This window comes from Pongo pygmaeus, chromosome 1 (genome assembly GCF_028885625.2).
Source record: "Pongo pygmaeus isolate AG05252 chromosome 1, NHGRI_mPonPyg2-v2.0_pri, whole genome shotgun sequence".
NCBI lineage: Eukaryota > Metazoa > Chordata > Mammalia > Primates > Hominidae > Pongo > Pongo pygmaeus.
The window spans coordinates 171291321-171305334 of NC_072373.2; the positions used below are offsets into that span (position 1 = coordinate 171291321).

A 14014-nucleotide genomic window follows, 5' to 3' on the forward strand; every position below is an offset into this window, starting at 1 on the left:
GGGGTGTCCTGGAGACAGATGAGTCCCTTTGGAGGCTGTTGCAATAATCCAAGCAAAAGATGTCAAGGGCCTGCAATTGTGTCCTGGAAGAAAGCATAGTAGGCATGGCAGGATAACCCCACCATCACCCATTGTGGACCCTTCAGGCCTGGGGAAATATGGGAGAAGGTGATGGGCCTGGAGCTAGCAATTCTATGTCCAGGACCACTTTAAATGACAGACTGTTGTAAGCATCCCTAACCTACCGAGCACCTACTATACCCAAAGATATGACATTCATAGTCTTCTGTAATTATCCCAACAACCCTGTGGAGCTATTGCTGCCCCTCCCTGCACTATTCTAAGGCTCAAAGAGCTTTCAAGTAGCTCCCACAAAGGATCCTTGCTAAGTGCTTGTACTGGAATTCAGACTGAGAATTATGCGATTGCAAGGCTGGGGCTTTTTGTTCACTACAAGATACCTGTGTGGGTTTATCCTGATGTCATCAGAGTCCAGAGGCCAACAGAGTGGTATCTGAGGAGTGTGACCCAGTAAGGGATCAGTATGGACTTTGGCAATTCCCTGACTGAGAAAAAAATAACTGAGAGAAAACTACCCAAGAGGACAAGATGAGAATGTGCATTTGGAGCTTGTTTATTTGGCTTGGAGTCTTAGTCCACCTGGGCTGCTGTAACAAACACCATAGACTAAATTTATTTCTCATGGTTCTGGATGCTGGGAAGTCTAGGATTAAGGTGCCAGCAGATTTGATGTCTGGCAAAAGCCTACTTTCTTATTCATATGTAGAGCCTTCTAGCTGTGCCCTCACATGGTACAAGGGTCTAGCTAGCTCTCTGGGCCCTCTTTTATAAGGCACTAATCCCAGTCGTGAGGGCACCACCTTCTAATAGCATTACCATGGGGGTCAGGATTTCAAAATATGAATTTTGGGGGACACAAACATTCAGACCACAGTACTTGGCAAACACCCCTCTACTTTTTCCTCAGAAAATTAGGAAAAATTTCAAGTTTATTTACACATTAGAACACAAATGCCAAAGCAAGGCTAGATGTCATACTTTGGGGTCTGCTGGCTATTAAATCTCTGAAGGAGAAACCAGGCTGGAGACGGCCTCAAGTGGACTGGCCTGGGAGCTCTGTTCTCTCTGTTCCCCTCCACCAGCTTTAAGGAGAATTAGAAAACCACCTCTATGTCCCAAATGCCAAGCACTCAAAGTCAGTGGTTCTCAAAGTGTGGTTTCCCAAATCGCAGGATCTACACCACCTGAGAACTTGCTTGACCAAATTCTCAGGCCCTACCCAGACCTCCTGATATGGTTTGGCTCTGTGTCTCCACCCAAGTCTCACCTTGAATTATAATCTCCATAATCCCAACGTGTCAAGGGCGGGACCAGGTAGAGTAATTGAATCACGGGGGTGGTTTCCTCCATGCTGCTCTCATGATAGTGAGCGAATCTCACAATATCTAATGGTTTTATAAGTGTTTGGCATTGCCCCTGCTTGCACTCATCTTCTCTCCTGCCACCCTGTGAAGAGTTGCCTTCTGCCATGATTGTAAGTTTCCTGAGGCCTCCCCAGCCATGCAGAACTATGAGTCAATTAAATCTCTTCTCTTTATGAGTAACCCTGTCTTGTGTATTTCTTCATAGCAGCATGGGAATGGACTAACACACTTCCTGAATCAGAAACTCAGGGGATGAGGCCCACCAATCTGTGTTTCAACAAGACTTCCAGGGGACTGCGATGTGCACTCAAGTTTGAGAACTACACCAGTAAGTGATAATAAATATGACAACATATTTTTTGAATGCTTTAATGAACCTTATCTATTTTCCTTGCAATGCCCTGGGCTTCCTCCAAATGAGTAAAGAATTTCTGCAAAGTCACTTGGGGTTCAGCAGAATCCCAGGTGTGGCCAAAGAATGTGCATGGGCAGGTAGACCATCAGTAGGTTAGAACTCAAGTTCCATGATGGCTTTAAAAAAAAATTGATGTTGCTTGATCTGATCTCAGCTTCCAGGGCACCTCTTCAGGGAAGGCTTCCCTGAGCTTCCTGGGCTAAGGTAGAAGCTCCTGTCACATTTTCCCAGAAGCATTCCAAATTTCTGCTCATTGTCACAGTGCTCATCATACTGCAAAAGGTCTATCTGTTTAATCATCTGCTTCCTTCACCCTAAGCTTTTTTTTTTTTTTTTTTTTTTTTTTTTTTTTTTTTTTTTTTGAGACGGAGTCTCGCTCTGTTATCCAGGCTGGAGTGCAGTGGCTCCATCTCCACTCACTGCAAGCTCCGCCTCCTGGGTTCATGCCATTCTCCTGCCTCAGCCTCCCGAGTAGCTGGGACTACAGGCACCCACCACCACACCCGGCTAATTTTTTAATATTTTTAGTAGAGATGGGGTTTCACCGTGTTAGCCAGGATGGTCTCGATCTCCTGACCTCGTGATCCACCTGCCTCGCCCTCCCAAAGTGTTGGGATTACAGGCGTGAGCCACTGCGCCTGGCCACCCTAAGCTTAGTGAGGGCAGAGACTCTGATATTCTTGTCCTTGAATCCCTGGAATCTAGCAGAAGGACACTTAGTAAATATGCATTTAGTTAGTTGAACACCAAGCTCACCTTTGCCTGTGGGGCCTTATCATGCTATCCCTTGGCCTGAATTCTTTCTCCCCAGATTCTCTGTGGCTTGTTTAGCTTCTCATTCCAACCATAGCTGCTAGGTCATCATCTCTTGACCACCCAACCCAACCCGGGCACTATGTTGGTCTCTACCATCCCCAACACTTTGTATTCAACACGGCACTTGATCACTATTCCATAGTCTACTGATTATTTTATGTTCTGACTCCTACTTCCTAGAGTGCAAGTTCCCTAGTCAGGGGCTGGTCTATCTTGCTTAACGCTACCCTCAGCACATTAAATCCCTCAGTAAATGATTTTTGAACGACGCATGACTTTTTACTGACTCATTTATCAAAACACTCTGACATTATCTATGTATGATCATTTTAGAGATGGAGGAAAATAAACTCAAGAACTGGTGACTTGCCCAGGTCACCCTGCTGGTGGGTAGCAAAACAGCAGCTAGAATCTATAGCTTCTGGCTTTCCAGCCAGTCCTTGTTCCACTACATTCATTACTTCTTTGCTGGACTGAAAAGCTTAGGACTTTTCCTGTAAGTAATACGGAGCCATTGAAGATCTGAAGTTTCAAGGAAGTGGAAGAATGGATTCTTTTTTACTATAAGGTAAGTGCCTCCCTCTCCCATTTTGCCACATTGACTAATCTTATTTCAAAGGCATCTGTTTTTCCACCTGGGGGTCACAAAGTTACTGCCTCACACCATAAATCCACCGTTGGCATTTCCTTGCAGCTGTGTTAGTTGACAGCTCTGCATCACCAGCTCTGTGAAGATGTGGGAAAGCTGGTGCTGTCAGACTCCATCAGCAGAAGATAACCTGTGATTGCTGATGGTTGCACTAATGTACCTGCACTGTCGGGGAGGCCCTTCTGCCCTGTCTGGCATTTCCAGGGAAAGGTAGAGTGGAGATAGAGATGTCACTTCAGGGGGCAGCTGATTTATGTCAGAGGATTAATATGACCCTATATCAAGTTCAAGTTTTGGTCAATCAACTCAGAGCCTCCTAAACTTTAGAGAAAGGTAACCCCTTTGCTGTTACTTTGGCCCAAAAGAAGAGCACCAATCTTCATTAAAACATATTTGATAATTGCAAAAGAGGGAAAGGATTGATTAAACCAACTGTAGTACTTTCATAGGATGGAATATTATGTGGCTATTAACATTTGACTTAAAAATAGGTAGAAATAACTGGATTCTTATAATAAATTGGTTAGAAAAATTGGTTACAAAATGTAAAGCACCAAATGAGCCTATGTTTGTTTTGGAAAAGTATAGATGGATAAATGAATGGATGGATGAATAAAAAGATCATCAATATGTAAACAAATGTATAGTTAGATGGACAGACAGATGATTAAGATAGAAAGACACTAAAGAAAGCGGGAAAGGCCAACATAAATATGTTAATAGTGGTTATATATGGATGGAGGGATTAAGAGCAACTTTAAAAATCACCTTTATTTCCTGGTTATTTAATAATAAACATATTGCTTTTGTTAACGCAAAAGCATAGCTATTAATAACAACAATTCTAATATTTGGAATCAAGAGCTCGTCTTTTACCTATGTGTCCTCTTTATACCCTCTTTACTCTTGTTACATGAATGTTCATAATACCCATTCATTCATCCATCCATCCATCCATCCATCCATCCTTCCATCCATCCATCCAGGAGGCAGAGTCTATCTGGACTTCAGGATGGTATTTAAATAATCCCCCAAGAAAGTTTTATATTGATTTCAGTTCCTCTCATTCCTCTGGGCTATTTTATTCTTCTTGTTGTTGTTCCTCTTCTAGACCATGGAGCCCCTTTCTATATCCCATCATGCCACCCTTTGTACTCCTGGTCAATTTCTGCTCATGCTCTAAGACTTTCTTCAGACCTCACCTTTCCCTCTTTCCTCTTGTTGCTTTCATCCCCTCCTTCTACTCCCTCCTCCCCCATGGCCTTTATTCTCCAATTGCACCTTGTACTTTGTACTCTGCCACCCTTTGTACCCCCGGTCAATTTCTACTCACGCTATAAGATTTTCTTCAGACCTCACCTTTCCCTCTTTCGTCTTGTTGCTTTCATCTCCTCCTTCTACTCCCTCCTCCCCCATGGCCTTTGTTCTCCAATGGCACCTTGTACTTTGTACTCTATTTGAAACTTTCCAATATGTACAGTTATTATCTATGTACTTGCTGTCTCTTGATTAGACTTGGTGCTTCCAGATGCAGAGACTATGTCTTTCATCTCTGCACTCAGGGCCTAACTGCCTAGTAAAAGCTAGTCTGCTTCTCTCACAAGTATGTTTTTGTCAGCCTAAACAGAAGATTGACCAACAACCTTGATACCATTCATTTAATCAACAGGCACTTACTAAGCATCTACTATATACAAACCACAGCGATTAGTAAGACACAGTTTCTTCCTCCAGGGGCTCACAGCCAGGTTGGGGAGGCAGACAAGGGCACATGAAAAAGAACCATAAACAGGCCGCCATAGGATGTCAGAGTCCTATTTCAGCCTAGAGAGTTCAAGAGACCCCTATAGGCTGTCTGGACAGGGGAGAGACTAGATGGCAGGGGGAGGCAGTTAAGTTTTGAACAGAGACTTCAAAGAAGAGAAAGATTTAGACAAACACAAGGGATGAGGGATGGCATTCCAGGTAGGGGGCACTGTGTGGCAAAGGAGCAAAGGTGGTGGGCTCCTGGCTTGTTATGAGTGTCCAGGCTGTGGGAGCTGAAAGGGCATCAGAATTAGTGTCAGCCCCTGGGGTTATGTCTAGCTAGTATCATTTAGAAGCAGTGCGACTTCTCAGAGCCTCAGCTTCTTCAACCATGAATTAAATATTAAATTATCTGCTTTATCTCTCTTATAGCGAAGTTGGGAGAATCCAGTGACACATGGTGTGTGGAAATTTTTGTAAATTGTAAAACAATACACTTATGTAATTCACAGAATAAGAATAATCAGCAATATGGCTAGAGGAAGGGATTTATAAGGAAAGGAAAACACTTAGGCATAATGGAATATTTAGAGCAGGGTTTGGGGAAGGCCTTAAAGATTCTGACTCTGACTTTTCCATTTAGCTCTCATGATCCCCAGTACCATTTCTCTTGTGAATTCATTGATTTCTTCCAGCCTGGGTTAGATGCCTCACCTCATGTTCCCAATATCCCACTTACTTAGTAAGATAGCCTTTTAATTTCTTTTAACATCTATCTTCCCAACCAGGCCGGGAGTTCATTGAAAGCACACATCTTGCTTCATTCATTTTGTAGCCTCAGTGTCTAGCACATTATCTGGCACACAGTCGGGATTCAGTAGATGTCTGTTAGTGATAACTGTTTTAATGGCTACTCTTCATGAAGTGCTTACCAGTTGGCAGTCATTTTGATAAGCACTAAACAAGAATTTGCTCATCATCACAACAACCCTTATTCTCATTTTGCTAATAGAAAAAGTGAGTCATAGGAGGCTTAAATAACTCAGTCAGTTTCACTCAACACATGAGCATTGGAGCTAGAATTTAAGCTGAGGTCCTGAGGTTTCTGAGTGCCATATGTTTCTTGTGAATTCATTCACTCATTCATTCCACCAATAATGATCGTGTGCCTGTCACGTGCCAGGAACCATTTCAGGCTGAAGGAATGTGTCTGGAAGAAGTGATAAATGGGATATCAGATAATCTCATGCTAGCTGAAAATGTGAAAAGTATGTGTGACCAAAGTACAGAGCATCCCAGAGGTGTGGGCAACTCAGCTGTGGGTGGGGGTGGAGAGAAGCCTCCAAGAGAAGAGGAAGAGAGCCAATGGCATTCCATCCAGGTAGAAGAAAGGGCAAGTGGGAGGACACCAGGGTGGGGTGTAGCAAGTTGAGTCTGGATGTTGCAGTGAGTCTTCCTGACTAGACAGTGTACTTCTTGAAGGTGGAAACTGTGTCTTAAACATCTCCACTTTCATAACCCTGCACAGTGCCTGCATCTGGTTGCTCAGTGAAAGCTTGGTGGATGACTGAGATGGGTTTCTACATTTTGAAAACAGAGAGCAAACCTTAAATTTCAGAAGAACACTAGAAGGCCGTACGAGAAAATGACTCCAATTTGCAAGGGGCAGCCAAGCATGACCAGAAGGAAATGAATTTTTGTATTTACCAAGAACCTCTTTGCTTGGCTCAGAATATCCTCAGATCCCCATCTCAAACCTGCTCTCCTGTTAAGAGCATGCAAGACAAATTCTGTCTAAGGTACTTTGGCTTTTGCAAGTTGCTAGGATATTAATATATTTATCCACAATCACAGACACTTGGCTCAAGAACAGCCCACTCAGCTCTCACTTGAGGCTAGATCATGGAGATTCAATCAACATGAGGTCCTGAAGGGGCTTTTAAGTCAGCCAGGGACGTGGTCATTGCTTGGAGGTGCCACTGCTGAAGTTTTTCTCCAGGTTTGGTGATAATAAGTTATTTTTGTCAAGTTGATTTGCTTTGGTCTCTTTTGAGGCTTCATATTCAGTTGTGATTTGCACCTGCTTTTTTTAACCTAAAAACACATGTGAAGGAGAGGAATGGAGGCATATTTTCCCACTCCACAGTCCCTGGGCTTCCAAAATGGGGATGCTTTGGGTCTCGATATCCTCAAGGAAAATAGGACACTTGGGTTTCAGGGCTCATTATGTGGATGTGAAGGAAATGTGGCCTAGAACCTGTTGATATTGTAGCCCAAGGGTCACATACTAGAAGACCACTACCTCTACAATGATTTCAGTGGTGGGCGTGGGGAGGGGAAGGGAACAGGCAGGGCTATCTTTTGTTAAACTGTAGGATATAGGGATGACTCATGACCTATACAGGGCCAGGCATTTAGCTTTCACATGCCTCAAACACAAATCAATTTGACTACACAAGGGGAAAGCAAAATAAATTCACTTCCTGATTATTTTTTCTTTGGAGGGGGGTCTTGCCTTGTTATCCAGGCTGGAGTGTAGTGATGCAATCGTGCCTCACTGCAGCCTTGACCTCCCAGGCTCGAGAGATCCTCACACCTCAGCCTTCTGAGTAGCTGGGACCACAGGCATACACAACCGTGCCAGGCTATTTTTTTTTTGTGGAGACAAAGTCTTGCTATGTTGCCCAGGCTGGTCTTGAACTTTGGGCTCAAGCAATCCTCCCTCCTCAACCTCCCAAAGTGTTGGGATAACAGGCATGAGCCACCATGCCCAGACCTATTCTTTTTTTTTTGAAGAGCTGCAACCTTCTGTTGGCATCACCAACAAGCATCATTTTTTGAGGCTTTCTTCATGTAGACCCTGAGACTACAAAGGCCAGCACTGATTCCTAACTATCGTGGTTGTATAATAAGTCACAAAGGTGTCCCATCCCACATTCCCAAAGAGATGATAAAAAAAGAATCTTCTCTCTGACTAATTACTTAAATGGATAAGTGATCGTCTATCAAATTATTGGCAGCAAGGGTGGCTTAATATCAATACTTCTGAAACTTTATTTTGAGCTGGCAACTACAAAAATGTAACTGTCTCATAGCCCATAACCCTTACAATAGCTCAAGTTTTTTTCCTGGTAACTTTAATATAATTGGCAACTAATTTAACCTGGAAGATTTATTGGCAAGTTATATCGCTCAAAACTGCATGTTTATAGTTATAGTTTTAACTATAATTTAAAATAATTCTGTGTAATGAAATGGGGGATATATATGGGAATAAATTCTATGCCATTTATTTCTATTTGAATTTCCAAATTGTAATGTTGCCTTTGTGCTATAGGAATAGGATTAAATGGGATAAGACTAGAATTTATAAGGGCTGTATATGAGGGGAGGGCAGAGATGGAACAATGAGGGTTATGGTGATAGTGAATAACAAAGAGTGAATTCTGTATGTTTTTGCTGTGGCACTGAAATGAAGAGATACTAGCTTTGGCTGTTCACAAAATAGGGCATCATGATTTTCAGTGTTTGAGAGAAAATTGATGGAAAAAGTTTGCAGTACTTGACGTGTATTTGCATGCACAAAATAAAATTATTTGTCCGCCTTAAAAAAAAACAACTGCATGTTCCATAGCATTTTACTAAAATATTTATTAGTGGACAGATAACTCCTACTCTAAAAACTGTTCAGGTCTAAATCATTCGACTATACTCAGTGGTTTATATGAGCTTTCCCCAAAGCTTCCTTTGCCAGAGTCCCCCAAGAAGATCATATGTGTAGAGGAGATCAGTGATCTGACTAACTCTGTGCTTGGTTTTGGCCATGAGGCTGCACAGAATCAAATGGATCATTCATTGATAAACATCATGAGGGTTCTTATAATTTTTTCTGAACATCCTGATTTATGTCTCATATTTTGATTTTAACATTTTAAAATCTTATAAAGACATAAAATTATGGCTTTTTTTTTTTTTACCATCACCAGTGATGCCTCCAGGCCCCTTCTTTTATTAAAGCCTAAAATGAGCCTTTTTGTTTTTTACAGAAACACAACAAAATGAGATTCTACTATCCCAGTTCTGTTCTTGTTGAATTTAAGACACAATCTCTGACCTCAAAGTGGCCATGGAGAAAGGGCAGAAAACCATTTTCTGCACTGCACCTTTACCAATGGAAACTGGAGAAATAATACATACTCATGTGAACTCAGGTGTGTTGTAGCAGCTTTGTCAGGTCTGGTATGTTATAGAAATGTCTGTTAATCATATAAGTATAAATAGCATGATAGGCCTACAAAGCAAAGCCAAAATCGTCCATAACTGGTCTGCTAGTTTCCAGACATGATTTCCATACAAGGATTCTCTGCTCCAGCCCAATTGGAATTTTCTCAGTGGTGAACACCTCTTCTACATCACCACCTCTGCCCACCTCTTCCTCCTTCATCCCCCTTCTCATCCACCCTGACCCAGCACCCTCTCCCTCCTTACATGTATTCACTCATTCAATTGCTTATTCATTTGTTCTTTTTATTGATATCTACATCTATCCACATCCAATATCCACATCCAACTGGCAAGCAAGTGGCATCTGTTTCCTATTAACTGGAGTAGAAGTCTAAGCACTTGTGCCCGCTGCATGTTGGTTTTGAAATTGCCACGGAAAACACAACACGATCAAGCACTGGATGGAACAGGACTTTGCTCACACAGAGAAGAGAGAGATCAAGATCTGCTTCAGTAGTGGGTGTCAGTATCCCATGGACAGCAGGTCCATCCCAGTAGCTGACACAGGCCATTGAATGACCTCTCTTATGCTGTAGCAGAAGGGCCCATCCCCTGCCTGCAAAGGACAGATACAGTAGCGAAGTTTCTAAGTGTCATATGATGCATGCCCTTAAGCAAAGCAAAACAGTACAAACAGAAAAAGATATTCCCTCAAAAGCTGGTAAGTCCAGCACAGGCTGAGGATTCTTTATTTCTTAGTAAGGAAGTCTTCCAGGCCCAACGTGCATTCTTAGGTGGCCAAGCAGGGGTGGAAAGACGGCATGCAAGAGACTGCCTTTCCCAACATACATCCCCACCTTTATCCACATTTGTACCTGCATCCATATCTATCCATATCCATATCCATTTCCATATCCATATCCATATCCATATCCATATCCATGTCTATGTCATCTCTCAGGTTGCTATCACTTGTTTTCAGTTATATTCATCTGTCTGGTCTTGATTCATTTATTTTGATGGTGGATTTTTTTCTCCTATATTAGACCATGAGTTTCTTAGAGATAGTAGCATGATTTACTGATTTCTGCATCTTACACCAGCACACAGTAAATCCTTAAGGATTTGAAGATATTGGGGAAAGTAGCACCTTTGTTAGGCATTGTTCTGGCCAGTTAGGCCGCACCACCTTATTTTAACCCTGGTTACCCTATGACCTTGTCTCACCTCTGACCTTTGCACTGGCTGTCCCCAGATCTGCCTATGGTTGGCTTTTTCTTTTCATTCTCATTTAAATTCAAAAGTCATTTTCTCTGAGAGTCCCACCCTGACCACCTGACCCAGGGATCCCAACCTGATTCCCCCACAAAGTTATTCTATATCCCAGGGTCCTCTTTCATTCTCCCCATAACACCTATCAGTTCCTGAAGTTAGCTTTTTAATGAATTTATTGATTTGTCTATTGTCCGTCTTTTCCAGCCCCTTTCCCAATTAAAATATAAGCCCCATGGTGGCAGGGGTTAGCTTGTCTTTTTTGAGGCTGTATGTACAGCTTAGAGTAATGTCTGACACATGGTAGGTGCTCACTTATCATTCAGTGAAAGAGTAACCTCAAGCAGAGGCTGTTACTATACCATTTTTTTTTTTTTTTTCAAGATTGGGTATCGCTCTGTCACCCATGCTGGAGTGGAGTAGCATGACCTTGTCTCACTGCAGCCTCCACCTCCCGAGCTTAAGCAATCCTCTCACCTCTGCCTCCCAGTTACCTCTGTCCACAGGCACACCCAACTATTGTTTTTTTTTTTGTATTTTTGGTAGAGATGGGGTTTTACCATGTTGCCCAGGCTGGTCTCAAACTCCTGAGTTCAAGCAATCCAACTGCTTCGGCCTCCCAAAGTGCTGGGATTACAGGCGTGAGCCACCATGCCTGGCCTATAGCAGTTTTGGAGATGAGGAAGCTGAGGTTCATGACAAGCCCCATGTCGACAGATCTGAGATCCAAAGCCCTTTTCAAAGCCCAAGTCTCTTACAGGATGAGAGACTGCCACTTACCAAGCACAGTGGATACGTTGATAGAAATATGATGCTTCTACTTTAATCAGACTTTCTGATGTTTCTCTTTTTCCCTTGTCTGTTTTGAAACTGTAGACAAACAGGCATGTGAGTCTCTAATTCCAGAAAGTTTTATTTACTAGCATAATAATAAAAATATTATTATGCTAGTAAATAGCTTCAAAGTATGCTAAGAACTTTGTATACACTATTTCACTTAATCCCCACAACAAGCCTATTAGAAGGATAATTTAATCTTCTTTATACACATAGAAAAATAAAATTCAGGAAGATAAAATACCATACCTAAGGTCAGTGGTATCAAAACAAGAATCAGAAGATACAAGCAGTAGCTGAATGTAGTGGCTCATGCCTATAATCCTAGCACTTTGGAAGGCTGAGATAGGAGGATTGCTTGAAGCCAGAAGTTTGAGACCAGACTGGGCAACATAGTGAAACCCTGTTTCTACAGAAATTAAAAAAAAAAATTATCCAGAGGCATTGATGTGCACCTATAGTCTTAGCTATTTGGGAGGCTGAGGCAGGAGGATGGCTTGAGCCCAGGAGTTCGGGGCTGCAGTGAGCTATGATTGCACCACTGCACTCCAGCCTGGGTGACAGAGTGAGACCGTGTCTCTAAAGAGAGAGAGAGAGAAAAAAGATACAAATGGCTTAACTTGAGAAGTGATTGATAAAAGACTAAGGAAACCAAGATTCAAACTCGCATCTTTTTGCCTAACCACAGTGCTAGAGTAAACACTCCCTAAAGGCAGGCTCTGAACTGGGTACCAAGGATACGAAGACTCATTCCCTGACCTCAGCAAGCTCATGGTCTAGAAAAGGAGGACCCAATTTGGACAGGAAACAAACCAGGCACAAAACAAGGGGAAGAGGAGAATGGAGAAGGAGGCCTGTGGGGACGTGCTGGGCTCCTGCAACCTTAATGGGGGTAAATATAAAAGGGACTGACCTTCTAGGTTTTCAGTGTAACACCAGAGCTGTAGAGGGAGAAGGGCCACTAGGGGATTCTATTTCAGTGATGTAGCCAGCAGGAAAGCCCACATAAGTGAGAGCCTGGAGAAGTATCCGGCTACCCTGGACCGTGGCAGGAGGGAAAAAGAGCAGTCACTGTAGGGTGAATAGAGTGGTCCTTAGATTTAGTGTTTTACTTCCCCTCCCAGCCTTGAGCCAGCTGCTGTGACTCATGGCTCTTTGGCTGCAGGAAACCCGTTACAACCTAACTTTCTGCCTAGGTCAATTGGTTTTGGTTTCATTTTCTAGTCTGGAGTATGATCATGTTGTCTATTAAACTTAGAAATTTCCTTGACATTTTCAGTTTCATGCAGAATGAAAAAGAAGTGGTCTTGTGACAATATGATCACCTTGCTGAATGTTCTAGAGCTAACCAGTGGGACAACGGCTTCCTTATCAGGATGAAGTCTCGGTCTGTGAAGCCAGCAGTCCCAGTATTTGAAAAAAAAGTTGTCTCAGTCAGTGTTCTAGCAAAAAATGGATGGTACACTCAAACAGTGTAACTTGGAGGGAATTTAAGGAAAAGATCATTTACTTAGATGCAAAGGAAACTCTGGGGCTTATAACAGCAGGGAGTCATTACCTTCCCTATCTCTTAAAAGGCAAGAAGAGGGAGCAGTTCCTGGAACAAAAAGACGGGAGTTGTAGGGAGAGGGCTCCCCAAAAAGAGGCTGTCTTCATGAGACGAAAGCAGCCAAGCCCTAGCAAAATCCTAAAAGGAGGGAGCAGGGAGAATAAATCCCCCATCCTCACTCTCCTGCCACTCCCTGCATCTCTTGCTGGTAACTTGCAAAGGCTGGGCACAATTGGGAGCTAGAGGGCAAGGGAGATCATTGATGGGGCCCATGCAGATTAGCCTCCTAGGGTGCAGAGGTGGGTACAGAAGGGTAGGGAGATATGGAGAGCCATGGAAACTCATGTAACATGTAACAATAGTTATGGCTGGTTGATAATAACTATACAAAGAGTGTCGATTGTGGTAGACAACTGCCATTGACTACTCAGGGTACATCTAGCCCTTTCAAAGCACTTTTATGAACTAGCTCTTTTGATTCTCACAACAAGTCCTTAAGGTAGGCACTGTCCTGGACCCATTTTCCAGACAGGGAAAGCAAGGATGAAAGAGGTTAAACATTAGCTGGGAAATGAAGGAGTATGAACTCAAACCCAGATGGCTGTGGTTAGAGATCCAGTGCTTGTTGTCCACTGGATGGGCCCATCTTACCCAAAATGATAACCGATGAGCTAGGTCCTCAATCATTGCTGAAGGGTAGGGACATGAGTATGGCCTGGGGAACAAGAGGAAATAGTTCCATAAGCATTGTTTAGCATAAACGAGATCAAACAAACACGCTTCATTTAAAAGACGTTAAAATATCACCCAAGTGGGTGGGGGTGGGGAGACAGAACCAAAGAGAATGAGTGAGAGCGAGTGAGAGTGAGCATGCACCAACTGCACATAGGATACGAGCCAAATGTCTAATTATAGCTGATAAGGCCCCTCCTGATCTGTGCCCTGCCTACTCATCTTTCCCTGTTCCCCATGGGGCACTGTGTCCCAGCCAAAGGAAACTCTACTTAGTTCTCAAAATAGCCCTAGGTCTTCTGCCTGGGACAGTTCACCCCACTTTGTAT

The 14014-nt window shown here is 42.9% G+C and overlaps 1 long non-coding RNA gene across 1 annotated transcript in view; it reads right to left on the minus strand.

The window, feature by feature from the left end:
- The window catches only part of LOC129015556 (uncharacterized), a 66349-nt gene extending 53883 nt beyond the window's left edge, over positions 1 to 12466 (minus strand). Inside the window, exons 1-2 of the long non-coding RNA XR_008494621.1 lie at positions 12318 to 12466; positions 11348 to 11437 (exon numbers count right to left, since the gene is read on the minus strand). This is a non-coding gene — a long non-coding RNA (uncharacterized LOC129015556). The remainder of the gene's footprint in view (positions 1 to 11347; positions 11438 to 12317) is intronic.
- Positions 12467 to 14014: the final 1548 nt, after the last annotated feature.